General features: G+C 56.1%; 2 protein-coding genes across 2 annotated transcripts in view; one reads left to right on the top strand and one right to left on the bottom strand.

Moving 5' to 3' along the window:
• The window catches only part of RPS14 (ribosomal protein S14), a 35775-nt gene extending 16963 nt beyond the window's left edge, over positions 1-18812 (bottom strand). The window contains exon 1 of the mRNA XM_056124600.1: positions 18788-18812. The gene's annotated coding sequence lies outside the window, so the exon portion shown is untranslated. The remainder of the gene's footprint in view (positions 1-18787) is intronic.
• A 190-nt stretch (positions 18813-19002) lies between these two features.
• NDST1 (N-deacetylase and N-sulfotransferase 1) overlaps positions 19003-25070 on the top strand; it is a 50908-nt gene continuing 44840 nt past the window's right edge. The window contains exon 1 of the mRNA XM_056124517.1: positions 19003-19111. The gene's annotated coding sequence lies outside the window, so the exon portion shown is untranslated. The remainder of the gene's footprint in view (positions 19112-25070) is intronic.

Below are 25070 nucleotides of genomic sequence, written 5' to 3'. Positions count from 1 at the left end.
CCCAGCACCCATCTCTCCACCAGTGTATTTTTCCCATCACCAAAGTCCCGGTTCCCTCCCACCATCCCCCAATACCACATCCCAGATCCCCAGCCTCCCCCTGTGGGAGGCACTTTTCTTCTTGCTCTCTCTCTCCTTTTCCTTTTGTGCATTACGGTTTGCAATACAGGTGCTAAGAGGTCATGGTGTTTGTACAGGGCATTCAGTATTTTTATCAGGACAGTAGGCTGGAGTAGATTTTTAACTGGGTGGCAGCTTTGGGGTGTGGATGTGACTGCTGCTGAAGCTTCCTAATAGAGGCAAGGTAATAGTAGAGCTTACCTGGTGGCGCTGGAGTTGGTTTGTGGGGGTGACTGCCAGAGCTTCCAGGAGTATTGGGAACTGGGGGGAAGTAGCCCAGCCCGACTCCGAGAAAACCTGGCTATCTCAGTCACAAAACCCACATAACCGAATTTTCAGCAGATCATATCTTGGTGAGGTCCGTCCTGAGATGGTGGAGTTAGACTCAGGCTATGGTGGGAATTGTGGGTTGTGGAAGCAAGCGGCTGCTGGGGGCTCTGCCTGGGCAGACATCAGGCTGACCCGCCCCCCCCCCCCCCCCTCTGATTTACCCCAGTCTGTTTAGCCATGCGCAGGTTCAAGATTAATTGCAGCTTTTCGTCTCTTTCGAGATTTATTTATGGGTCTCTGAAGCAAGGCTGGTAAATGAGCTTGTATAGCTGACCTGGAGGTGGTTTTTGGGTGTGGCTCCCACATGACTAACTTTTGGCCATTTAATTTCTCAGGAAATTTGGTCCTAAGTTGTTGGGGTCTGGCCAGAGGCACAGTGGCAATTTTGTGGTCTCAGGAAGCCCGAAGGCACCATCAGGCTGCTAATTCACTCGTCCCGGTACAGGTTGACCTGCTGGCAGCACCGTACCCCCATCGATATATAGTATGCTTGGAGCTCATCACCCTCCACCCAGGTAAATGATTATCATCAATGTGCAAAAAGGCAGGCAGCCGTGACTGGAGAAGGATGTTTCTAAGATCTTTGCAGATTCTGAGTGGAGGGAGAGGACAGAGATGGTCCCAGCCCCAGCCCCAGTGCCTGGTCCCTGCACTCTGCTATGCCGGAGCGTAGGGGTGTGGGGGCCGGGCATAGTGTTGTCCCATAAGTAGCATATTTTTTGTGTTGATTTGTTTTGGGGGCTGCACCCAGCGATGCTCAGGCATCACTCCTGGCGGGGCTTGAGAGACCCTACAGGCTGCTGGGGATGGAACCTGGGTTGGCTGTGTGCAAGGCAAACACCCTCCCCACTGTAGAGCTGCTCTGACCCTGGAGACCATCGTCTCACCCGCGAGTTCTGCACCCTGGGCCCAGCACGTAGTTGAACACCTACTTGGTGCCTGAATTGTGACTTTTGCGAGGGATAAATGAAGACTATGGAGTGCAAGGTCTGAAGCCGCAAGACGTGGAACTGTGAGCCAGTTGGGCTGCACATTGTGAAGAAAATAGGCTGGGGGCCAGAGACACAGTACAGTGGGGAGGGTGTTTGCCTTGCCCTGAGCACAGCCTGGAGTGCAGAACCAGGGGTAACCATTGGGCATTGCTGGGTGTGACCCACAAAGTTAAAAAAATTAAAATTTTATTAGGTAAAAGGTAAAGGTAAAGGCCCTCCCGTTGATCGTTGATTTGCTTGAGCGGGCCCAGTAACGTCTCCATTGGAGACTTTGTTGTTACTGTGTCAGGCATATCGAATACTCTCGGTAGCTTGCCGGGCTCTCCGAGAGGGGCGGAGGAATCGAACTCGGGTCGGCCATGTTGGCCGCTTGTAAGGCGAAAGCCCTACCCGCTGTGCTATCGCTTATTATTATTATTATTATTATCTTCTTTTTGGGTCACACCCGGCGATGTGCAAGGGTTACTCCTGGCTCATGCACTTAGGAATTACTCCTGGCGGTGCTTGGGGGAACATACGGGATGATGATGGGAATCAAACCCAGGTTGACCGCGTGCAAGGAAAATGCCCTACCCGCTGTGCTATTGCTCCAGCACCCAATTTTTTTTTAAATTAAAATACAGAAAGCAGGCTGACCAGAAGTTTTCAGACATCCTAGGGCATCAAGTGCCCTGAGCACTGAGTCAGGAGGAGGGCCTGAGGAAGCAGTGAGGGGGGAGGTGCCATCAGCAGGCGTGGCAGGCTGGGTGGTGTCCCTGTCCATCCAGGGGCTTTGCTTGGGGAATCCGGTGCAGGTGGCCTTGCAGGTCGCAGAGAGCGCGGGGCGCAGAGCAGGGCATGCCTGTGAAGATGAGGCAAGGTCTGGAGGTTTGCACGGAGAGTTTGTAGGATTTCCAGATGGGTTGATGCAACATTTACCAAGAGGAGGGAGCCTGCGGAGGGTATTGGGGCAGAGGGACAGAGGCTGCAGACTGTGCTCAGGTTTGGTGTCGTTTGGGGGCCACTCTCTGTGCTGATTTGGGGAACCATCAGGGCTGGGCACGGAGCCCGGGCCAGCTGCGATATTGCCCTGTTGGTTTTGGAGCTGCATGCATGACATCTTTATAGAGAGATGGGAAAGACACTTGGGGCTCCTGGGGAAGGTCAGGGCTGCAGATGTGACTTCAGGAGTCACTAGGTGGATGGTGAGGGTTGGATCAGATACTCAACACTCGACACGGGGCTGTGTGAGGGCCCCAACCTGCAGGTGCAGGGTGTCTGGCTGCTGTGGGTCAGAGTGCCAGAGGAAGGTCTCCCCAAGGCAGGTGCTGTGAGCAGCAGTGGGTACAGTGCCCTGGTCTGTTGGGACCCATTCCCCTGGGGCACTTCTGCGCCATCTGGCAGGACCATGACCCAGACCTGGGTGGGGTGAGACTATAATTTCAGCTGGGAGCTGGATCTTGAGTTTCAGGGCCACCTGGTTTGAGGTGTCTCATTCTGGGATCGCCTCAGCCCAGCCCCCTCACTGAACTGGGGCCTCTCAGCATCTCAGCAGAGGGGGAGGACCCTCAGTTGGGTCCCCACCTGGAAAGGCTTTGGGTCAGGTACCTTGCATCCCTAGGGGCAGTGGGGGGGGGACCAGGAGGGGCCGCCAAGTGTAATTAGTGGTTGTGGAGCCCTGGAAGCTGCATCTAAAAGGCCCCCAGACTTTCATCTTCAAAACTTCCCCACCAGCCTGGATGAAAGGGCTGGGGAGGAGACAGGTATTAATAGTAATTATTAGTTTCGCTAATAAAAAAAAAAAGAAGCCGGTTGTCACCAAGTCCAACTCGTTCTCCCCCTTTGTCTTTCTCTCTGCTCCTTCGTCTGTCTCCGGCTCCCTTCCCTCTCCCAACTCCCCTCTCTCTGCCTCTGTCTCCAGGCCTTGCCCCCTCCCTCTCTTGGCTTTTTGGATCACACCCGGCGATGCTCAGGGTTTACTCTTGGCTTTGCATTCAGAAATCACCCCTGGAGGTGATCAGGGGACCATACGGGATGCTGGGAATTGAACTTGGGTCGGCCACGAGCAAGGCAAACAGCTTACCCACTGTGCTATCGCTTCAGCTCAGGCCTTGCCTCTTCTGTCTGCGATGGTTTCGAGGCCTCTGGAGGTGTTTGTCCCTCTGGGTCTCTTTGGGGTTCTGCTGGACAGAGAGGTCTGGGAATAGACCTTTTGAGAGTCCCTCCCCCCAAGCTTGTCTGGGCTCCAGAGAGAGTACGTGGGGCTGGGGATAGTGTCTGTTCATTCATTCATTCACATTCCTGAGCACCTACTGTGTACCAAGTACTGGGCTGGCCGCCAAGGACTCAGTGCTGACCAGGACAAGCAGGGGCCCTGCCCGGGGAAACCAGCATTTGAGTGAGGTGCTAGATCATAAGCAGGCAAACAATGAGATCACGTGGGGGTGCAGCCTGTGGTGGGACAGGATCGCAGGATAGGGTAAGGGGTAGGACAGGGTCATAGGACAGGAATGACAGCTGGTGATGGAGAGGTAGGTGGATGTTCCCTTCAGAGTGGGGGTATGGAGGGGCCGGAGCGATAGCACAGCGGATAGGGTGTTTGTCTTGCACGTGGCCGATCAGGGTTCAATTCCCAGCATCCCATATGGTCCCCTGAGCACCGCCAGGGGTAATTCCTGAGTGCAGAGCCAGGAGTAACCCCTGTGCATTGCCGCGTGTGACCCAAAAAGCAAACAAAACAAAACAAAACAAAATAGAGTGGGGATATGGAGACCTCCCTGGAGAGGTGACACTTGGGCTTAGCCCTGCTGAAAGACAAGGACCCCGTTATGAGAGGAAACTGGGAAATGACATGGGAACAGCCTTTGCAAACACCTTAAGTAGGAGAAAGCCAGGGATGTGAAAGGAGTAAATTGCCAGCAGGGAAGAGCAGGGAGGGGACCACATGAATGGGGTCACGGAGACACTGGATTCAGGCTGAACCTGTTTCAGCATTGACTGCACCAAGGTGATTTTTTTTTTTTTTACCACATTGGCATTGCTCAGGGCATTCTCTTGGCTCTGCACTCAGGGATGACTCCTGGCAGGGCTTGGGGAACCATGTGGGTTGCTGGGGATTGTACCCGGGTCAGCTGTGTGCAAGGCCAAAGCCCTACCTGCCCTGCTACAGCTCTGTCCCCCTTTGGTGAAATTCTCGACTAGAGGGCAGGGCTTCTCTTCGGCTCTGTGAGGAGTATCACAGAGGGTGGCGCTATGCCTGGTTGGGAGTGTCACAAAATAAGGGAGAACCTGGGCCTAGCACTCTAGGACACTCCCCTCCTGCCTTGGGAACTGCAGGACGGGTTCTATATAGTCGCCCACATGGGCCTGTCAGGGGTCATCGCTGTGTTCAGGGCCTGCTCAGAGTGACCAGAGGCTCCCAGGAACTGTGCACCTACCCATAGCAGCACCTGAAAGCCAGACTTGGCCCAGGTCCTCCTGCTCTGGGCCCCTCACACCCCCTTTCCCGGAGGCCTGTGACTGTGGAACAGGCTGCCCTGATGTCAGACCTGATGACAGACCTGCCTTCCACGCTCTGTGGGGTGCAAGTCATCGGCTCAAGAGATTTGCTACTTGCAGTGAATGGAAAACCTTCTTTTCCTCCTCCTTCGTTTTTGTTTGCTTTTTGGGTGACACCTGGCAATGCTCAGGGATTACTCGTGGCTCTGCACTCAGGAATTACTCCTAGTGGTGCTTGGAGGACCATCTGGGATGCCACAGGTTGGCCACATGCGAGGCAAACACCCTCCCTGCTGTGCTATGGCTCTGGCCCTGAAAACCCCCTTCTTAGGGTTGTTTTTGGTTTGAGGGCCACGCGTGGCAAGGTTCAGGGACCATGAGCTGGGGTGCATGGCATCGGGGCACTGCCGCCCTCAGAGCCTTCTCCCTGGGCCTGGGTGGTTGAGAGGATTAAATGAGGCGATGAGAGGAAGACTCTTGGCAGAGGCAGAGCTTGGCAAATATTTGCATTAATAATAATAGTTATTATTATCTTACAATCCCTGGAGAGGCGAATAAACATTTTCTTCTGCCTTGAAATGTCTGTGTGATCGTTCATCAGTCACTCATGCTTGGTGGGCCTCAGTTTTCTCTTCTGTTAAGTGGAGGTGAGGACAGTAGAGCCATCCCGAGCCAGGATCGACCGGATAGCCCCACCAGGGCCGTTGTGGAGTTGCCTAGTAATGATGAGGATGCGTTGGAGTCATTCCTGACACCCGTCTCCTCCGTCTCTCCCAAATCTGCACCCTCGGACAGGAACGTCCCCCTGGGCTTGTAGTGACATATTGAACCCAGATCCCCCACCTGACTTGTCACCCTGAACCTGGAAAGTTCACTTGGGAGTGAACCTCAAGTTCAAGGTTGGGGTAAGGAAGAAGAGGGGCCAGAGGTCAGGAAGGAGAGGAGGAGGGCAGAGCTGCAGCCCCATCCCCAGGGACCGCCTGGCCCGGCCCCCACTCTGGCAGGATCCGTTCTTTAGCAGCTCCAAAGGCAGCAATTTCCCATCGCCTCTAGAGCAGTGGCTTTGTCACTTCCCGCTGGTTCTCCTGACTGTGCAGAACTACCAGGGGGCTTTCCTTGGCGGGGAAATCCAGCCTGGTAACATGTGTCTGTGGGAGCCCCTGACATGGGTCTGCTCGGACACAGCGGGTCTGGGGTCCTGCGCCCGTGATTCCTGGGGTCCGGCAGCAGCTACCTCCCCTCTGTGACCCCGAGTTTCCATTGTCCCATCTGTGAAAAGTGGGACAAGAGCTAAGCTCCAGGCCTGGCATTTATTTGGTCTGGAAGTTCAGAGATGAATGACAAGTTCTCCTGCCCACTCTCCCCAGGGGCTCAGGGAAGGATAAAGGAAGTGAGCGCAGGCTTTGCTGGCAGGAGGCCTGGTTCAATCCCTTGCACCGCATGGTCCCCGAGCATAGCCAGGGATGGTATCCACGCATAATACCACAAAACAAGCCAAGCCGGAGCAAAACAAACAGGGACCCTTCCTACAAAAGGCTATGAGTACAGCGGGTAGGGCGCTTGGCTTACACGCAGCTGACCCGGGTTTGATCCCTGGCATCCCAGGCACCCCATATGGTCCACAGGGCCCATCAGGAGTGGTCCCTGAGCACAAAGCCAGGAGAAAGCCCTAAGCATCACTGCAGGTATCACCCCGCTCCCCCACTCCCACCCCCGAATAAAAAAAAGTCTATAAGATAGAGCCAGATAGTGTGGCAGCGGCAGAAGACAGGCCCTGTCAGTGATGGTCCCTGTTCAGCTCTGGCGTCTCCCAAATACCCACTCCCCAATCTCTGCAGCACCTGGGAGCCCAGCAAGGAGGCACCTGGAACCCAGCTTCAAGGAGGAGATGCCAGGGCCTGGCATGTAAGTACAAAGCCACAGAGCCCCCACTGGCATCCTGCTGGTGGGAGAGGGGGCTGGGAGTGAGGAAGATGAGATCTTTATGGTCCCATCCTGCCCCCAGACTGAGAAACCCCTTCTGGCCTGCAGATGTGCACTTCCGGTTCTCGCAGCTCCAGCTGGTAGAGTGGGGCTTCCTGCCTCTTGGTCCTCCAAGCTCCATCGTCCAGCAAATGCCTCCCTTGGGGGACCTGTCTGGGGCTGAAGTGCTGTGATGAGTCCCAGATGCTCTCCAGGGCAGGAGGCGGGGCGCCCTCCCTGTGCACCTCCCCTGCAGGATCACCTCTCCCCACGCGGATGAAGAGATGAGGAGCAGGTGGGCTGGCAGCTGAGGGGACGGCACAGGGTGAGGCCAGTGACCCCGTGGCCCCTGTAGCTGGGCCAGATGGCAGGCAGTCTGGGGCGGGGGCAGCCGTGCTCTTGAGGGACTGAGGTTTCTTTCCACACAGAGACGCGTGGGGAGATGCCTTGGCCACAAGCACACTTCGGGTGGACTCAGATGAAAGCTTTAAAAGGGGAGAGTTATCACTGTCGTGTTAGAGAACCTTGACTACTTAGACTCTTCTGGTGTCTCAGAGGACAGCATCTAGCATTTAATTTTATATATCTATATTTTTTTTACTTTTTGGGTCACACCCAGCAATGCTCAGGGGTTATTCCTGGCTCTACACTCAGAAATTATTCCCGGAGGTGCTTGGGGGACCATATAGGATGCCGGGGATCGAACCCAGGTCGGCCGCGTGCAAGTCAAACGTCCTACCCGCTGTGCTATCGCTCCGGCTCCTATTTTTGATTTTTTTGGTCGTACCTGCTCAGGGATCATTGCAGGTAGAGTCTGGGGACCTTATGGGATGCCGGAGATCGAATCCAGGTTACCTGTGTGCAAGGCAGGCACCTCCCAGCTAAACTATCACTCCAGCCCCAGCATGTAGCATTTTTGCCAGGGACAGATTTTAGGTTTCTCAACTTGGTTGGTCCTTGCAGTCACCAACCCCATGTGGCTTCTGAACACTTGCAAACCTGCTTGTACTGAATTGAGCTGTACCCTGTATCCAAATTACTCAGCATCCAGGAGAACTTAATCAAAAGAAGGCATTTAAAACATCTCCTTAATCATTGCTTTATATTCAACATCTGTCAGAATGATCATATTTTTAGTATTGGTTCAAAACAATATATTACTCAAATTAATTTCCTGTTCCTTTTTACACTTTTAAATATGCCTGCAAGGAAATTAAAAATTTCATATGTGACTTGCATTACATTTCTAACAGAGAGTGGTCTTCTGGAATCTAAGAGTGATATTTTAAAGTCTCAGAGCTGGAGCACTAGTAAAGCGGGCAGGGCACTTGCTTTGCATGTGGCCAATCTGGGTTCAATCCCTGGTATCACATAAGGTCCTGGGATCCTGCCACAAGCCTGAGCCCAGCTGCCCCCCCAACCAAAAAATACTCAGTAAAAGATGAAAAGTGAGGGATGTCAGAGTCAATACTATTAGGGGTGGATATTATTGGATCCCTGGTGATGGGGTAGTGTTGTACATTGTAATACCAAAACATTAATATTAATATGATTGTAAATCATTAATATTAATACATTAATATTAATACTACTGTAAATATGCCTGCAAGGAAATTAAAAATTTCGCATGTGACTTGCATTACATTTCTAACAGACAGTGGTGTTCTGGAATCTAAGAATGATATTTTAAAGTCTCAGTTTTGGAGTGATAGCACAGCGGGTAGGGCCTTTGCCTTGCACACGGCCGACCCGGGTTCGATTCCTCCGCCCCTCTTGGAGAGCCCAGCAAACTACTGGGAGTATCCTGCCAGCACGACAGAGCCTGGCAAGCTGCCTGTGGTGTATTTGCTATGCTAAAAACAGTGACAACAAGTCTCACAATGGAGACGTTACTGGTGCCTGCTCGAGCAAATCGATGAACAATGGGAGGATAGTGCTACAGTGCTACTATTGTAAATCATGATACCTCAATACAAAACTTTGCTTTTTTTTTAAGTCTCAGTTCAAAACTGTGGCATAAGGGCTGGAGCAATAGTACAGCGGGTAGGGCATTTGCCTTGCATGAGGCCGACCCGGATTTGATTTCCAGCATCCCATATGGTCCCCTGAGCACGGCCAGGAGTAATTCCTGAGTGCAGAGCCAGGAGTAATCCCTGTGCATTGCCAGGTGTGACCCAAAAAGCAAAAACAAAACCAAAAAACCACCACCACAACAACAAAAAAACATGTGGCATATTGGATCCTGTAAGTGACAGAGTTTCAGGATCAGATTTTTCACATCTGACTCCAGAGCTTGGCTGAACCTGAGAAACAGCTTCTTTCAGTCTCATCTTGGTTCTTGGGCACCTATGGGACAAGGACAAGATGCTCTTCCCATCCTGTCAATGTTTTGTTCTGTTTGGGGGCTACACCCGACAGGGCCACTGTCAGGTCAGTGTGAGAAGACTGTCTTGATAGGGCTGGACAGAAGATCTGAGCATCCTGAATGAAAAGTTCTTTCGTTTAGCCCATCTCCCCGGCCCCTCTTCCACCCTACAGAAGCAGGAGTCTGGCTCCTTCCCATGCCCCAGTGCGCCCCCCCCCCACACACACTGTCCCTCAGGCTCTAGAACCTTCCTCACTTGTTTTGCTTTTTAGTTTGGGGACATACCCAACCCTGTTCAGGGTTTGTTCCTGGCCCTGTGCTCAGGTATCAGGTATGTGCTGCTACTGGCAGGTCTTGGGGGGACCTTATGGGGTGTCAGGGATTGTAAGGCAAACACTCTACCTGCTGCCCTATAGCTCTAGCTCTTAATTAACAATTGTCCTTATAGGGACACCCAGCACCAAAATCCCTCTGCCTCCCCTTCCCTCATTGTTCCTGGGACTCTGCTCTGTCGTGGACCTCTCTCCATCCCTTTCACCTTGGTAACTGGCTGGTACTCACCTATTCTTCAGGTCTTATCCCATCCCAGCTCCCGGAAAACGTGTCACAGAGACGGGTGACTAGGAAGTGGGGCACAGTAGCACTGTAGCATTGTCCTCCTGTTGGTCATCAATTTGCTCGAGTGGGCACCAGTAACATCTCCACTGTGAGACTTATTACTGTTTTTGGCATATCAAATATGCCACGGGGCGCTTGCCAGGCTCTGCTGTGTGGGCAGGATACTCTCGGTAGCTTGCCGAGCTCTCCGAGACGGATGGAAGAATCGAACCTGGGTTGGCTGCGTGCAAGGCAAACACCCTACCGGCTGGGCTATCGCTCCAGCCCAGGAAGTGGGGAGGCCCAGAAACTAAGAGGCTGATTTAGGTTATCCCAAATCAGTAATTACCAAAAAATGTTCTGATTTTCAATTTCAAGATCCTATGAAAAGGAGGAAGGAATGGTTTTTTTTCACTGAGTCAGGAGTTCCAAGGCAATGCTAAAGGTCCATGACTCACTCAGAGGGGCTTAGTAACTCATGGAGAAAGAGCAGAAGTGAGTCTGGGGAGGCTTCCTGGAAGAGGTGAGTCTGGAGTTGAGACTGAGAGCAAAGGAAGAAGGCCGTTGGGGCTTTGGAGTTGTAAAGAAGTGGAGGTGAGGCACATGGCAGGAAGTTTTTGGGCATGGAGAGCTATGCCCAGCTCTGGAGGGTGCCCGGCTGCCTGGAGTAGAGCTGTGCAGGTGGGTCAGCTGACGGAAGGCAGTCTGAAAGTGAGCCTTTGTGGTGTGTGTGTGTGTGTGTGTGTGTGTGTGTGTGTGTGTAAGAAAGAGAAAGAGGAGAGAGAGAGAGAGAGAGAGAGAGAGAGGTGGTGGGGGAGGGGGCCCCAGGTGGCCTGTAGGGGTCTGAGCAGCCACTGCAGCTTTGTCAGGCATGGTGGTAAGTGGCTCCCTAATACCTCATTTAATCGTCCCCACAACCCCATCAAGGAAGTGCCATTATCCCTGATCCACAAACAAACAATTGGACCAAGTCAAATTCCAACAAAGTAGGGCGACCTTGGGTTCCAGCACAAGAACAGTCTGAAGCCAGAGCTCTCCGGCAGTGAGTGGAGGGTGGACTGGGGGTGGGGTAGGGTAGAAGCAGCCTGTGTGCACTGTGTAGGAATGGGAGGAGTGACTGCTCTGTGTGCCGAGCTGGAGGGGGTGCAGGGGGTGGGGGTGCTGCCGTTTCCTTCCATCTCTCTGCCTACGGCCCCCACTCCCTGCTTCCCCTTGGGACAGACCCAGCTCAGACAGGTCTGTGGAGAGAGGGACCTTGGAATGATAAGAATTTCCATGCCTGTTGCAGCTGAAGCCCCAGACAAGAGCCTGGTCACCTTGCCAGCTCTGGAGGCAGTTTCCCGGCAGCCCGCACTGCCCCCTCTGCAGTCCTGGGGATGGGAGTCTGGCCTCCAGCTTCAGAGCTGGGCTTGGCCAGTGCCACTAACACACAAGCAGCCCTGAGCCCGGGGTGGGGGCAGGCGTGGGGCCCAGGCCACCTCAGCTCTTGCTGGGAGAGGGCAGGACCCTGCATCTTCCTGCATCAATTTTTCCCCGTGGTGTGTGTTTGTGTGTGTGTGTGTGTGTGTGTGTGTGTGTGTCTGTGTGTGTGTGTCTGTGTTAGGCCGCACCCGGCAATGCTCAGAGCTACCTCCTGGCTCTGTCACTCCTGGTGGTGCTTGCTACAACAGAGACAGAGGAGTGATTTTATGGGGTGCCAGGGATTGACCCCGAGTCAGCCACATGCAAGGTGCAAGTCACCCTACTCTCAGCCTACAGTAGGGTCGCACCTGGGGGCCAGAAGCCAGCCCAAACCCCACACCACCTCCTGGCCCGTCTCCCACTCAGGGTGCGCACCCTGTAAAAACTCACTGGGATCCCATATGGAAAGCAAATGCCCCGGACACACATGCTTAAGGGAAATCCTTGTTGAACATAAGCATGCCATCATTTATTTACTGGGGTGTCACCGTGTGGCCCTCCCTGCCAGGACAGATACCACCCCTTTTCCCCATTCTCCAGGGGAGGACACGGAGGAGGCCGGGGAGAGCGGTGAAGACACAGAGGGCGCGCACAGCTGGGAAGTGACAGCCCCAGTCTCCCACTCGAAAGCCACTCAGCGCCACACGCAGAGGGCAGCATCTGGCACTTTTTTTTTTTTGTCCATTTCTACAAGGAAGGGAATTGTGTTAGATCAGGAACCATAAACCAAGATTTCCAAGGACTCAAGAGGGAAGTGAAACTGAGTGGAGAGGGCTGCGTGTGGGAGTCTGTGGGTACAGGCACACACAGTGGCCAGGACCCAGGGGAACCGGACCGCAGTGCAGGTTGGATGCCCCCGTGCCCGCTTCACTACTAGAGCCTTGCGGACCCTCTGTGCTTTGGGTGCCTGAGCCTCAGTTGTCTTCTTTTTTGTTTTGGGCCACACCTGGCGATGCTCAGGGCTTACTCCTGGCTCTGTGCTCAGGGATCACTCCTGGCAGTGCTCAGGGGAGCATATGGGGTGCCAGGAATCGAACCCCTATCAGTGGTGTGCCAGGCGAGTGCCCCCTCCTCACCACCACTGCTATGCTGTCACCACAGCCCCTCAATTCATTTTTTTTTCACTAGAAAATGGAGGGTGTGATACTTACCTTAGAGACAATGATCTAAAATATTGGTGGGAGTCTGGGCAAATACCCAGTTCCTTTTTTTGCTTTTTGGGTCACACCTGGCGATGCACAGGGGTTACTCCTGGCTCTGCACTCAGGAATCACTCCTGGCGGTGCTCAGGGGACCATATAGGATGCTGGGAATCAACCCGGGTGAGCTATATGTAAGGCAAACGCCTTACCCACTGTGCTATCACTCCAGCCCTCACCCAGTTCCTTTTTTTGTTAATTGAAACTTAAATTTCTGTGTTTATTTCTTAAATTTTTTGCTTTTGGGGTCACACCCGGCGATGCACAGGGGTTACTCCTGGCTCTGCACTCAGGAATTATTCCTGGCGGTACTCGGGGGACCATATGGGATGCTGGGAATCAAACCCGGGTTGGCCACGTGCAAGGCAAATGTCCTACCTGCTGTGCTATCACTCCAGCTCCTGTGTTTATTTTTGACATATCATTGACTTGGGGTGTTCTGGAGTCTTAAGGGTTTCACTTCTTCCCTCTACATGTGTGTGATTGTCAGCCAAGTTTCAGAGCAACTTCTCTGCCCCCAGACTCTGCCCTTTCCTCCCCTGCTTCTCTCCGGTAGACACCAGATTTTCACTGAGCCTGAGTTAGCGATGGTTTTTGTCAGTTTGTTTGCTTTAGTTATTCCTTGTTCACATAGGAAGGGAGAGTCCAATAATTGTCTTTTAGATCCTTATTAATCTCATGCCACATAATCACCTCAGGTTCAACATATTTTGTCCAAAAAAGGCATAACAAGAGATATGATTTCATCTTCTCTGTCAGATTTTGTTTTTTTGGCTACAACCCCAAATCCAGGGGCTCAGGGTTTTCCTGAGGCGGTGCTTGGGGAAACCACGAGGTACCCGTGATGAATGAACCCCAGCCCACACTCGAACCCAAGCGCATGCTCCTGGACCATGCTCACTCCCAGAGGTTGGTCTCTGTTCTGATGGCCTCGGAGGTTTCCCTTTACTTCTTGACCCAGACATCTGTCCTTGGGCTTTTGGCTTCAACTCAACTTTTAATTTGAGTGATGCCAGAAGTATTTTTTTCACTCCACATGATCAAGAGAGGAGAAGGGGTGGGTGAGGTGGTGAGAGGTAGGGAAAGGGTATGGGAGATGGACCAGGGCTTCTCAGTAGCCTTTGCCCGAGTACTGGCCTACGCTTGGAGACTTTGTACCTTTGGACACGTGTGTGCTTGTGTTTTCTCTCTGCTCAGCCTGTAATTGTCCGCCCCGCCAGGCACCGTTAAAAGAGAAACGAACCATGTATGTTCCTTTCTCTTCTGAGCACCAGGAGCTGACCACCTTCTGGCCTCCTGCCCTCCCAGCAGCTGGGAAGATCTGGCCGGCGTTCTGAAGGGGGAGTCCACTCAGCTCAGTCCTTTTGCAGGAGGCTGGTCAAACCTCCCTCTGTGAAACGGGGTGAGACATCTGCTCTCTGTCTGCTTGACTGCTTGACACCAGGATGACTGTTGGGTCCCTGGTGTCCAGAGGAAAATGTTCTGCCCACAACCCTCATGTGCTGCACAGGGAGCACAGGTCAGGCTGAGAAGGTGGGGCCCACCCCAGACTCTACCCGAAGCACAAACCAGCCCTGGAGATGGAAATGGGGCTGTTTGGGAATCAAGGCTGGGCAAGGCAGCGGCAATGACCATGGGCACGCAGCAGTGAAGTGGGGAGGGAGCCCTGGTGGAACCGAGGAAAGCCGGTGCAGAGCCCAGACCACAGGCACTGGGATTTGGGGCGAGCAGGGCAGGAGCAGAAGGGCGCCAGAGAGACTTCCTCTGCCACTTGGTCCGTGTGACCTTGGGGAGTTGCTTCGCTCTCTGACTTCCACCGCCCTGGTTTCTAAATAACAAGAGAAAAGCAGGTGGTGTGTTGGCTGAGCCACTGCTCAGCGCCACCTCGGCTGCCTCTGATCTGTTGTCCATTGACAGCAGGAAAAGCCCAGACCACAGTTCATGGGCTTTCTTCTTCATTTGTTTAACTGGCGTGTGTGTGTGTGTGTGTGTGTGTGTGTGTGTGCGTGCTCGCGCGCGTGCGTGGGGGGGAAGGGGGGAGAGAGAGAGAGAGAGAGAGAGAGAGAGAAACGGAAACGGTTACTCCATGTGGTCAACGCTGTAATTATGGTCACCATGTTCTCCAGACCACAAATCAGGTCACACAGTGTGACAGAGGCTATTTTCTCTCTCTACCAAGGTCTAAACGTAAAAATCACATGTAGTTACACATTTTGTTGGGTCACCTTTTGTTTTCTGTGAAATGACACGAAATCTTGACAAACAGTATATTCCCAGAAACCCCACCACCAGGAGCAGGAAGATTTCCTGAACAAAGTGTTGTGGGCTCTGGGGTCTTGAAGGCTGAGTAAGGAGGTCACCAGGCAGAGAAAAAGCCTGAACACTGGTGGGGAAAACCCACCCTTCTTGCTTTAAGGGCAACACTGCTGGGAACTGGGAGGCGGGGATGGGGGCTCAAGCAGCGAACAGGGCTTGACTTTCGCTGTTCACAACACCTCTTAGGATGCATGTCACAGAATGGATACTGCTTTACAGCTGGATGCATTTATAGTTCTGTGCCTGCAGCAGACACCACCTTCCTCCAGGACAATCTGTCTAGCTCATCTCTGTGTTCCCCCATCTCTTGTCCCCTTCCAGGCTGTCATGAGGAGAACCTGACATATCCTTAATATATGTCAAATAAGAAATGAATGAAGTACCATTGGTGGCTCCTTGGATGTTTCGGGGGCCATAGAGGATAGTGCACAGGGACTGTTGACTCTGTAAGCAGGAGACCCTGTGATGCTGGAGATTCAGCCCAGGGTGCTGGCATCGAAAGCTCTCTCGGGCCTGAGAGAACGTACAGTGTGGAGGGCGCCTGCCTTGCATGTAGCCGACCTGGATTCAACCCCCCAGAACTCCATGTGGCTCCCTGAGCCCCACCAGGAGTGACCAATGAGTGCAAAATCAGGAGTGAAGCCCTGAGCACTGGCCTAAAATTAAAAACAAACACACAAACAAAAGAGCATGCAATCCATTTTTTTTTCTTTCTTTTTTTGAGTCATACCCAGCGATGTTCAGGGGTTACTCCTCACTTTGCACTCAGAAATTACTCTTGGCGGTGCTTGGGGGACCATATGGGATGCTGGAGATTGAACCCGGGTCAGGTGCATGCAAGGCAAACGCCCTACCCACTGAACTATTGCTCCGGCCCCACATGCAATCAGTTTTGGGTCACCTCTCAGCCCGAGTAGCCTTGTATGTGGTCAGTATCCTCTGCTTGGTGACACTTCCATTAAACTTTCATTCTCTCTCTCTCTCTCTCTCTCTCTCTCTCTCTCTCTCTCTCTCTCTCTCTCTTTCCCCCCGAGGGGGATAGCGATTGAGCCAGGCTTACTGATTATGTGTTCAGGGGTCACTCCTAGTGGGCCTCTCAGGGCCACGTCAGCTGTGTACAGGCCAAGAGCCTCTGCACCCCATTTTCTCTTTTTCGCCAGCAAATGTATGCTGGTTTGTGCCTGTGCCTGGCGCTGCTGGGACAAACATGGTGCTGCCCACAGGGAACCCACACTGGAGCATGAGACGACCCACCCACATGAGGTGACCACAAGGGTGATGATGCAGGAGAGATGTGTGTGTCAGGAGGCCTGGTCTGGGCAGGGACCAAGGGGCGCAGCTGGAAATGTGGGTCCTCAGCTCCACCTGCATAAAGAGCCCCAACCTGTGTGTGTGTGTGTGTGTGTGTGCGTGCGCGCGCGTGGGTTGGGGGGGGGTGACTCCCTCTTCATAGGCTTTCTGGTGAGCTTCGGGGGTCGCCTTGATGAGCAGCAGTTTTGAAAACTAAAGAAGAGTAGGAAGTGGATCCCAGGGAGGGCTCAACAGGCCGGATGCTGTGCACGCAGGGGCCCGGGACTGCTGGCACAGCACAGTCCCCTGAGCAGTGCCAGGAGGGACCCCCTGAGCACTGTCCACTGTGTTCCATGATACAGACCAACCCCAAACAAAGCAATCCCCAAAAGAGGAAAAGGCAGCGACCCCGGTCCACAGTTGTGCCCCGCAGCCTGTTCGGGATGGGCAGTTTCCAGGGGTGACTCGGCAGCCCTGGACCCAGGAGGCAGATTCTGACTCCCCACACTCCCACAGTGCCTGTTCCCTCCGCCTGCCTTCTCTCCATTCTGCCTTCTCTCCCCACTTCAGGGCCTTGTCCGATCCGCCAGCCCTTGCTCAGGGCGGCTGGTATCTGCTGGGCCTGTCTAAGTTTCTCCACTCATTCTTTCCTCCCTGCTGCTTCCCCCCAGTCCTTCCTCACTGCCCCTCCCTCCCCCCTCCCCCTCCCCACTTGTCCTCAGCACTACAGCACTTCCCCTGTGGCCTTTGCACCCGGAGTTTCCTGTGCCACCTTTCCTTGCTGACCTCAGTCTCTGACCCATTCTTCTCCCGAGCTGGCTGCCTTCCTCAAAGTTCTTTCTGCTCCTCTTACTGTGACCCACGCAGCCTGGTCCTCAGCCCCAATATGTCTTGTGAGAGAACATGGATGTTGTTTTCCACCTGATCAGGGGCCTGGGCCTGGCATAAAGAAGGTGCAGGGATGTAGGCCCGAAGCAGAGACCAACAGGAATAAAGTCCTTGGGACCTGTTTGTTTTGAAATTTTTATTTATTTGGGGCTGGAGCAATAGTACAGCGAGGAGAGCATCTGCCTTGCATGCGGTCGACCTGGGCTCAATCCCCAGCATCCCATATAGTCCCCTGAGCACCGCCAGAAGTAATTCTGAGTGCAGAGCCAGGAGCAATCCCTGAGCACCGCTGGGCCTGAACCCCCTCCCCGCCCCCCAATTTTTTTTTTGCTTTTTGGGTCACACCTGGCGAAGCACAGGGGTTACTCCTGGCTCATGTACTCAGGAATTACCCCTGGCAGTGCCCAGGGAACCATATGGGATGCTGGGAATCGAACCCGGGTTGGCCGCGTGCAAGGCAAATGCCCTGCCCACTGTGCTATCACTCCAGCCCCCCCCCCCATTTTTAAAAAATGTATTTATTTTAGTTTTGGGGCCACACTCAGCGGTGCTCAGGGCTTACTCCTGACTGTGCTCAGGGACCACTTTGGGTATTGGGGGGTTGGGGGGACCAGATGGGGTGCTGGGGGTCCAACCTGGGCTGAATTGTGTCCTACCCACTGGACTGTCTCTGTGGCCCCACAGAACCTGTTTAACCTACTTGGGGTGCAGTTTAAATCATTAGTCACCAGAACAGAGACTGTAAAAGGGGATTTTCTGGTGAAGTTGATTTCTCGAGCCAAACTGATGGGGGGGGGTCTGGTGCAGGGATCACCCACAGTTCAGGCTTGGGGTCATCACTGTGAGGCTAAGCTGATAAGTCTCACCACACGTCTTCCATACAAAGCTGTCTCACAGGGGTATCTGCGGTCAGGAAGCTGGTTTTACTCTTCAGTCCCTCTGCAAGCTCCAGCTTCAGCATCCGCGGCGGTGGAGAGCTGGTCCAAACCCTGAGCACAAGGACGTGGCCCTTGGGGGCACCAGGGTGAGTTCCATGAGCTAAGCTTGTGGTCTCTGCCTCCCTCTGCTCTGTTCTAGCTCCTCTTCTTTCTTTCTTTCTTTCTTTCTTTCTTTCTTTCTTTCTTTCTTCTTTTTTTTTTTTTGATACCTGGGCCACACCCCGTGGTGCTCAGGCCTTGCTCCTGGTGGTGCTTGGGGGACCATACGGAATGCCGGGGATCCAACCTGGGCTGGCCATGTGCAAGGCAAACGCCTTACTGCTCTACTATGGCTCTGACCCCTAGCTGCTCATATTTATCAAAAATATTTCTCAGCTTCTCACCTGGAGCTTCTTAGGTGCCCAGGAAACCCCCAAACTCCTGTTTCCAAAATCGCCCTCATCCTCCCCCGGTCAGGACCTCTAGGGCAGGGGCAGCAGCCCAGGCCAGGCGCTTCTGAAAACTCACCCCATCTCCATCAGTCCACTCTGCAGAAGGGACTCCCGGGCCTTCCAGCTCGGGCCCGCGCAGGCCCGGGGGGCTCGGGCGCAGGCGGAGGAGCCGCCTCGCAAACCGTCACGGCTCTCCCGGCCCGGCGCCCCGCGCGCACAGCCCACCCCGCGGACGCGCAGGACCGGAGCCGGCTGAAGTCACGGCGGGGATGGGCCACCGGTTCCCCGCGAGGGGCGCATCGCACCAGGTCCCCCCCACCCTTCACCTGCCTCCGGGCCGCCCGGCGCGGGGACCCTCGGGCGCGGGGGGCGGGCAGGGAACCCGGGAAGGGAGCGCGGCGGCGAGGTGAAGAAGACTCACGGGGGCTGCCCGGGCCCGGGGCGGGGTCCCGCGGCGCGGCGGGAGCGGCTCTTTGTCTCCCGGCGGGTCCCTCGGCAGCCCCGGCGCCCCCCGCCCCCCACCCCCGGGCCCGCGAGCCGCCGGCCCCCCCGGGGCTTTGTTCCCGGGCCCCGCCGCCGCCGCCCGCGCCCCTCCCCGCGCGCTCCCAGCCCGGGGTCAAAGGCAGCCGCGTCACGTGGTCGCCGGGCGGCCCGACTCGGCCGGGAGACGCGGGCGCCGCGGGGGGACGCCGAGCCCGGGCGCCGCCGGCCAGCGCGGGAGCCGCGGCGGGGTGGCCGCGGGGAGGTGAGCGCGGCGGGCCGGGCGGGCGGGCGCGCGGGCGGGCGCGGGCCGGGGCGCGGGGCGCGGGCGGCCGGGCCCGGCGCGGGGGCGAGCCGGCGGGGCGGGGGTCCCGGACACCGCCCCTCCGCGCGCTGCCCGCTGCCCCGCCCGCTCCCGAGCGGGCAAACTTGCGTCTGGCCCCGGGGGGGCCCGGGCCGGGCCGGCTCGGCTGCGGGAAGGCGCAGGGGAAGGGGGGCGGCCCGACCCGGTGTCGGGGCCTGCTCGCAACTCCCCGGCGCCCGGGGCCCGCGCCCCTTACTGATGCCCGCCACGCGCGTAGGGCACAGGCGCTGGGCCTCCCGGGGCCCCCAGCCCCAGGTCAGTCGTGCCCGGCCGGGAGCCAGGCCCCGGGGCAGGGGCAGGGGGCAGGGGGCGGGAGGGAGGGGGGAGGGGCGCGTTAGAGACCCCCTCGGCTCAGCGCCCTCCACCCCCAGGCACCCGGCGGAGGAGGCAGAGCGGGGACCCTCCCAGAGTGCCCGGGCTGGCCCAGGGCGTGCTGCCCTCTGCGTGTGGCGCTGAGTGGCTTTCGAGTGGGAGACTGGGGCTGTCACTCCCCAGCTGTGCGCGCCCTCTGTGTCTTCACCGCTCTCCCCGGCCTCCTCCGTGTCTTCCCCTATAGAATGGGGGCCAGGGGTGGTATCTGTCCTGGCAGGGAGGGGCCGCGCGGTGACACCCCAGTAAAGAAATGATGGCATGCTTATGTTCAACAAGTATTTCCCTAAGCATGTGTGCCCGGGCACTTGCTTCCCATATGGGATCCCAGTGAGTTTTTACAGGGCGCACACCCTGAGTGGGAGCCGGGTTAGGAGGTGGTGTGGGGTTTGGGCTGGCTCCTGGCCCCCACCTGTGACCCTACTGTAGGCTGAGCCCCTGCGGCCACAGCACTGGTCCCCTGACCCCTAGCCCAGAGCCTGCTGTAGGCTGAGTCCATGTGGCCATACCACGGGTCCCCTGACCCCCAGCTAGAGCCTGCTGTAGACTGAGCCCCTGTGGCCACAGCACTGGCCCCCTGACCCCCAGCTAGAGTCTGATGTAGGCTGTCCCTATGGCCACAGCACTAGCCCCCTGACCCCCAGCTGAGTCTCTGCTGTAGGCTGTCCCTGACGCCACACCACCACAGTGAGTTTCATTTTCAGTCGTGCCCTCCAGGACTCTGCCCCCCCTCCCCTCCCATGATCCTCACCCCCAGGGATGCTCCTCACACCCAGTGCTGGTTTGGCGTGTGGGCTGCTGGAACGAGGGCCAGTGCATGAGGGCCGGGTCCTGTTGCTGGCCGGGTGCACGGCAGGTCGGCTCTCCTGGTGCGGGTGCTGCCGGGAGGGGCCATCTCCCTGGCTTGGGCTGCGGACAGCTGGTGCCTTTGTCAACAGGCCTCTCCCCAGCACCCAGGGGAGCTGTGCGCCTTTCATCTCCGCTCAGACCAGGCCACTGTCCCATCCAGGGGCCGAACCTTGGGACAGTGCAGCTTAGGGCCAGGGGACACTGTCCTGTTGCAGGGTCCTCCTCATTGCTCCAAGTCCCCATGAAGCAATGGGGTGAACTTTGAGCCAGTGTCAGGGTTGCACAACCCGAATGGAAAATGAGGGTGTAGTAATGGGTTTCTGAGCAGGGGTCTCCTGTGGGCCTTTAGTAAGTGCCCACGGGTAGCCCAGACTTTCACTTGTACTGGCTGAAACTTTTGGTGAGGGTTATGTCTTACTGCTGATCAGACTCTGATTTGGGCGGTGTATGTATGTGTATATGTGGAGGTGGGGTGGGGTGGAGGGTGGGGGGAGTGTTGTCTGAACAGTTTCTTGAAAAGCCTAAAATGGGCAGCCCACCCTGGTTTGATCCCTGTCACCCTTATGGTCCCTGAGCACCTCTAGGAATGATCCCTGAGTGCAGAGACAGGAGAAAGCTCTGAGCAACACTGGGTGTCATCCCCAAACAAAAAATCAGTCAAACCAACCAACTCTCCACACCCCCACCACAAAACCAAACCCACACCAAACCCTAAAGCAGTGTTTGCTAATAATGACTGCCAGTGCTCAGGGCTTACTCCTGGCTCTGCTCAGAGCATCACCCCTGGTGGGCTCCAGGGACCCTAGGAGTGCGGGGGGGGGGGGGGATCAAATCTGGGTTGGCTGTGTGCAAGGCAAGTGCCCGTCCCACAGTACTATTGCTCCAGCTCCCGGGGAAAGAAGAGTTGTTGGAGGAGAAAGGTGTGTGAACTGCTCTCCGAACTGCTCTGTGGGCTATTCGCGTGCGAGTCTGAATTTTGTTCACCCCCCGTGGGCTTCCCCTGGACCCTGGGAAGAGGGGCCGGGCCTCCACGCTAACAGCCATGTCACCGCGTAGGACGAGCCTGGAAAGCCCCCTCTGTGGCTGGGCTTTGAGAGGATTTGGAAAAGCAGTGCCCCAGAGGAGGGGCTGGGGACAGACACTCCTTGCGATGCTTGCCGGGCGGGAGAGGCCCCTTCGGGAGGCCAGCAGGTGCAGGGAGAGACCTGCAAGCCAGGGGCCCACCTGGCGAACTGCATCTGCGGAACTTGGACGCATGGTTGGGTCTGCACCACTGGAACTTTCTGTCCCTGCTGCCTCCTGCGTCTCCCTCCTGTCCTTTGGGGCCAGAGCCAGCCCTGCACGTTTGTGAGGGCTGGGCCAGCCTCCGCTGGCTTGGAATTTGCGTTGAGTATGGCTTGAAGTCATCTGGGTGGTTTGCAGGACTTGGACATTCTTTACTCGGAATGGAACGCTAGGCTAATTTGTGAAATATGTATGGTAAGTGCCTGGGAGCCGGGGTGCCGGCCAGGTGCTGCCTCTGGACCAGAGAGGCCGCGTGGCCCCGGGGCGAGCGGGAGACAGGGCCCGGTGCGTGCTGAAGAGGCAGGATGTGGTCCAGGAGAGGTGGGCGCGGGGAGGTCTGCAGAGGGGGCACGGCTCTTCCGGGGGCAGGAAGTGTTTGTGAGGATGCAGGCTGTGGAAAGGGGTGCAGGGGTTCTGACGTGGGAGGTTGGCCGTGTCCTGCTCGGGAGTTGGGATTTTGCCCTGAGCTGGTGGCGTGAGGGCGGAGAGGCCTATCAGGAGGGCTCACCGAGTTGAGGCCTGCTCCTCTGCCATATGCCAGGCTCCTTAGAGATGCCCGTTGAAATCGCCCAGGGGCCCTGCAGAGAAGCCGCTATTGCCACTGCTGCCCCTCTCCCCTCATCCCCATGCCCCAGTTTTATTTTATTTATTTATTTATTTATTTATTTATTTTTTGCTTTTGGGGTCTCACCCAGCAATGCTCAGAGGTTACTCCTGGCTCTGCACTCAGGAATTACTCCCGGCCGTGCTTGGGGGACCATATGGGATGCCGGAGATGGAACCCGGGTTTGGTGCATACAAGGAAAACGCCCTACCTGCTGTACTGTCGATCCCCACGCCCCAGTTTTAGATGGGGACGTGGGGCTGGCGCCATACTGTAGCGAGTAGGGCGCTCGCCTTGTTTCCAGCTGACACAGGTTCAATTCCCCGGCATCCCGTGTGGGTCCTGCTAAGGGTGACACCTGAGTGCAGAGCCTGGAGTTACCGCTGAGCACCACTGGCTGTGGCCCAACCAACCCAACTAACCACCACCAACAAAAAAATAGATGGGAAGGCCTAGGCTCTTGTGCAGTGTTTGAACCCAGGCCCGAGCTGTTTCCTCTGGGTGGTACCACCCCGCCAGGGGCCATTTGTCCTGGTCTGGTGGAGTTCAGCTCACAGAGAGAGTTGGGGGGCCTCTGTCCAGCGGGGAGCCGGAGAGTTGGGGGGGCTTTATCCAGCTCCTCAGCCCATCTCAGCCCCACCCCTCTCCTGTGAGGCCCACGGTGGGGCTGAGAGTGGCTGTGGAGCCTGCTGAGGGTGGGGGGTCATGCCAGGTGGTGTGGGTGGCCGTGCCCTGCTCCTGGGTCCCTGCAGAGCTGTCTGTGAGCAGAGGCACAGTCTTGCCTTGTGCGGTGGAGCTCCTGGCTCTGGGCAAACGAAGACATTGCTGAGGGAGGCGTGGAGGGGAGCGAGGGTGCGAGACTGCGGCCAGACCACGCCAAGAGGTGCCCGGGGGCTGCATGGCCTCTTTCTCTGTTCTCCTGAGACTCTCAGCATTCCAACTGCTGAGACCCCACCCTTGCCCCACCATGCTTTTCTTGACCGCTTCCAGGAGCCACCCCTGGGCGTTGCAAGCACCCCAGCTATGAGAATCCTAGCCTGGTGGAATGTCTTAAGTTCTGCTGAGCCTTAGGGTTCCCTCGGGATCAGTCACCAGGGCCTGGCCATTGGGGAAAATTTTCCCAGGATTGGGGGCTGGAGCAATAGCACAGCGGGTGGGTTGTTTGCCTTGCAAGCGACTGACCTGGGTTCGATTCCTAGCATCCCATATGGTCCCCCGAGCACCGCCAGGAGTGATTCCTGAGTGCAAAGCCAGGAGTACCCCTGAGCTTCGCTGGGTGTGACCCAAAAAGCAAAAAAAAAAAAAAAAAAAGAATTCCCGGGATGGGAAAAGAAAACTGTTTTCTTTTTTTCTTTTCCAAGTCTGAGAAATGGGTTTACTGTCTCTCCCCGGAGGTAAGGCTGAGTCATAAATCAGGCTTCCTCTGGAAGGAAACGAAGAAACGGCTTCAGGAGGAGTGGGTGGAGTGGGTAAGTGGGTTAGGGGCAGGGCCATCCCCTTCCCCAAAGGAGAGGCAAAAAGAGGGTCTCTTGGTCTGGGGCTGCTTTATCTGGCCTGTCCCCCAGCTTCCGCTTAGTGGTTTGGAGATCAGTGGGAAGGGTGGACATGGATATCTTGGATCGTGTGGCCTCCTGGGTGGGCCTGAGCCATCTGTCACCACAGTCGCCCAGAGCAGACCCAAGCTCTTGTCGTCTAGAGGAAAGTGTTTGCACCAAGTTGTTCCCTGTCTCTCCCCCACCCCTCTGCAGCAGGACGCCCTCTCCTTCCTAATCCCGCCCCTCCTGACTGTGCAATGCTCTTGCCCTGCCCTGCTTGCTCCCGGGTCTCCCGCACCTGGCTGAGGACTTCCTGAAGACAGGTCTCATTTCTAACCGCGGGCTCTGGAGGCAGAGTTCTGGGTGCATCAAGGGCGGGGGTCCTGATTCACTGCCCTGCCCTGCTGTGGTCAACTGTGGGATGGAGAGCCAGTGCATTTCCTGACAGCCGGATGAGGATAGTAATAGTTTCCTTCTGCTCAGGAGATGGACAGATCTGCCTGGCCCACCGTCCAAGGATAATGAGATGCTCGAAGTTGTTTCTGGTGTTCAGGCCTAGGAGGGCCCTGTTCTTTTGGAGACAAAAGACCAAAAACAAACAAACAAACAAAAAAAATAGGGGCTGGAGCGATAGCACAGTGGGTAGGGCATTTGCCTTGCACACGGCTGACCCAGATTCGATTCCCAGCATCCCATATGGTCCCCTGAGCACCGCCAGGAGAAATTCCTGAGTGCAGAGCCAGGAGTAAACCCTGAGCATCACCGGGTGTGACCCAAAAAGCAAAAAAAAAGTTTGCAGGACTTGTTCTGATGGTGAAACTCTCCTAGGAGTCAGGGCAGCTGGCATGGGTGTGTGGAGCTGCTGGTCTTCTCCAGGAAGCCGTCAGGGCGTCTTCTCTGCCACACCTGTTTGTCCTCTCCTCTCCTCCTGTGTGTGCAGTGTCAGGACTGGGGGGGGCCTGACCCTTGGCACCAGCTGGGCTGTGCAGGCTGCACGCAGGCTTGATTGCGTGACGCCCTCTAGACCGGTCATCCGGGTAAGGGCCCAGGGCTGCAGCCAGCCGAGGCTTTGCAGAGACTATGGCCCCTTGGGGAGCGGGAGGGGCCGGGCCCAGGACTGGGTCACTGACTGGGTTGGGGCAGAAACTGCATCAAGCTCAGAATGGGTCCCTAGCTGCCTGGGGGACTACTGAGGGCCTGTGTTTAGCTCCAGACTTGC

The sequence above is a fragment of the Sorex fumeus genome, unplaced genomic scaffold, assembly GCF_029834395.1.
Source record: "Sorex fumeus unplaced genomic scaffold, SorFum_2.1 ptg000051l, whole genome shotgun sequence".
Taxonomy (NCBI): domain Eukaryota; kingdom Metazoa; phylum Chordata; class Mammalia; order Eulipotyphla; family Soricidae; genus Sorex; species Sorex fumeus.
Note: the sequence above shows the minus strand (reverse complement) of the source record. Positions and strands in the feature narration are given on the sequence as shown.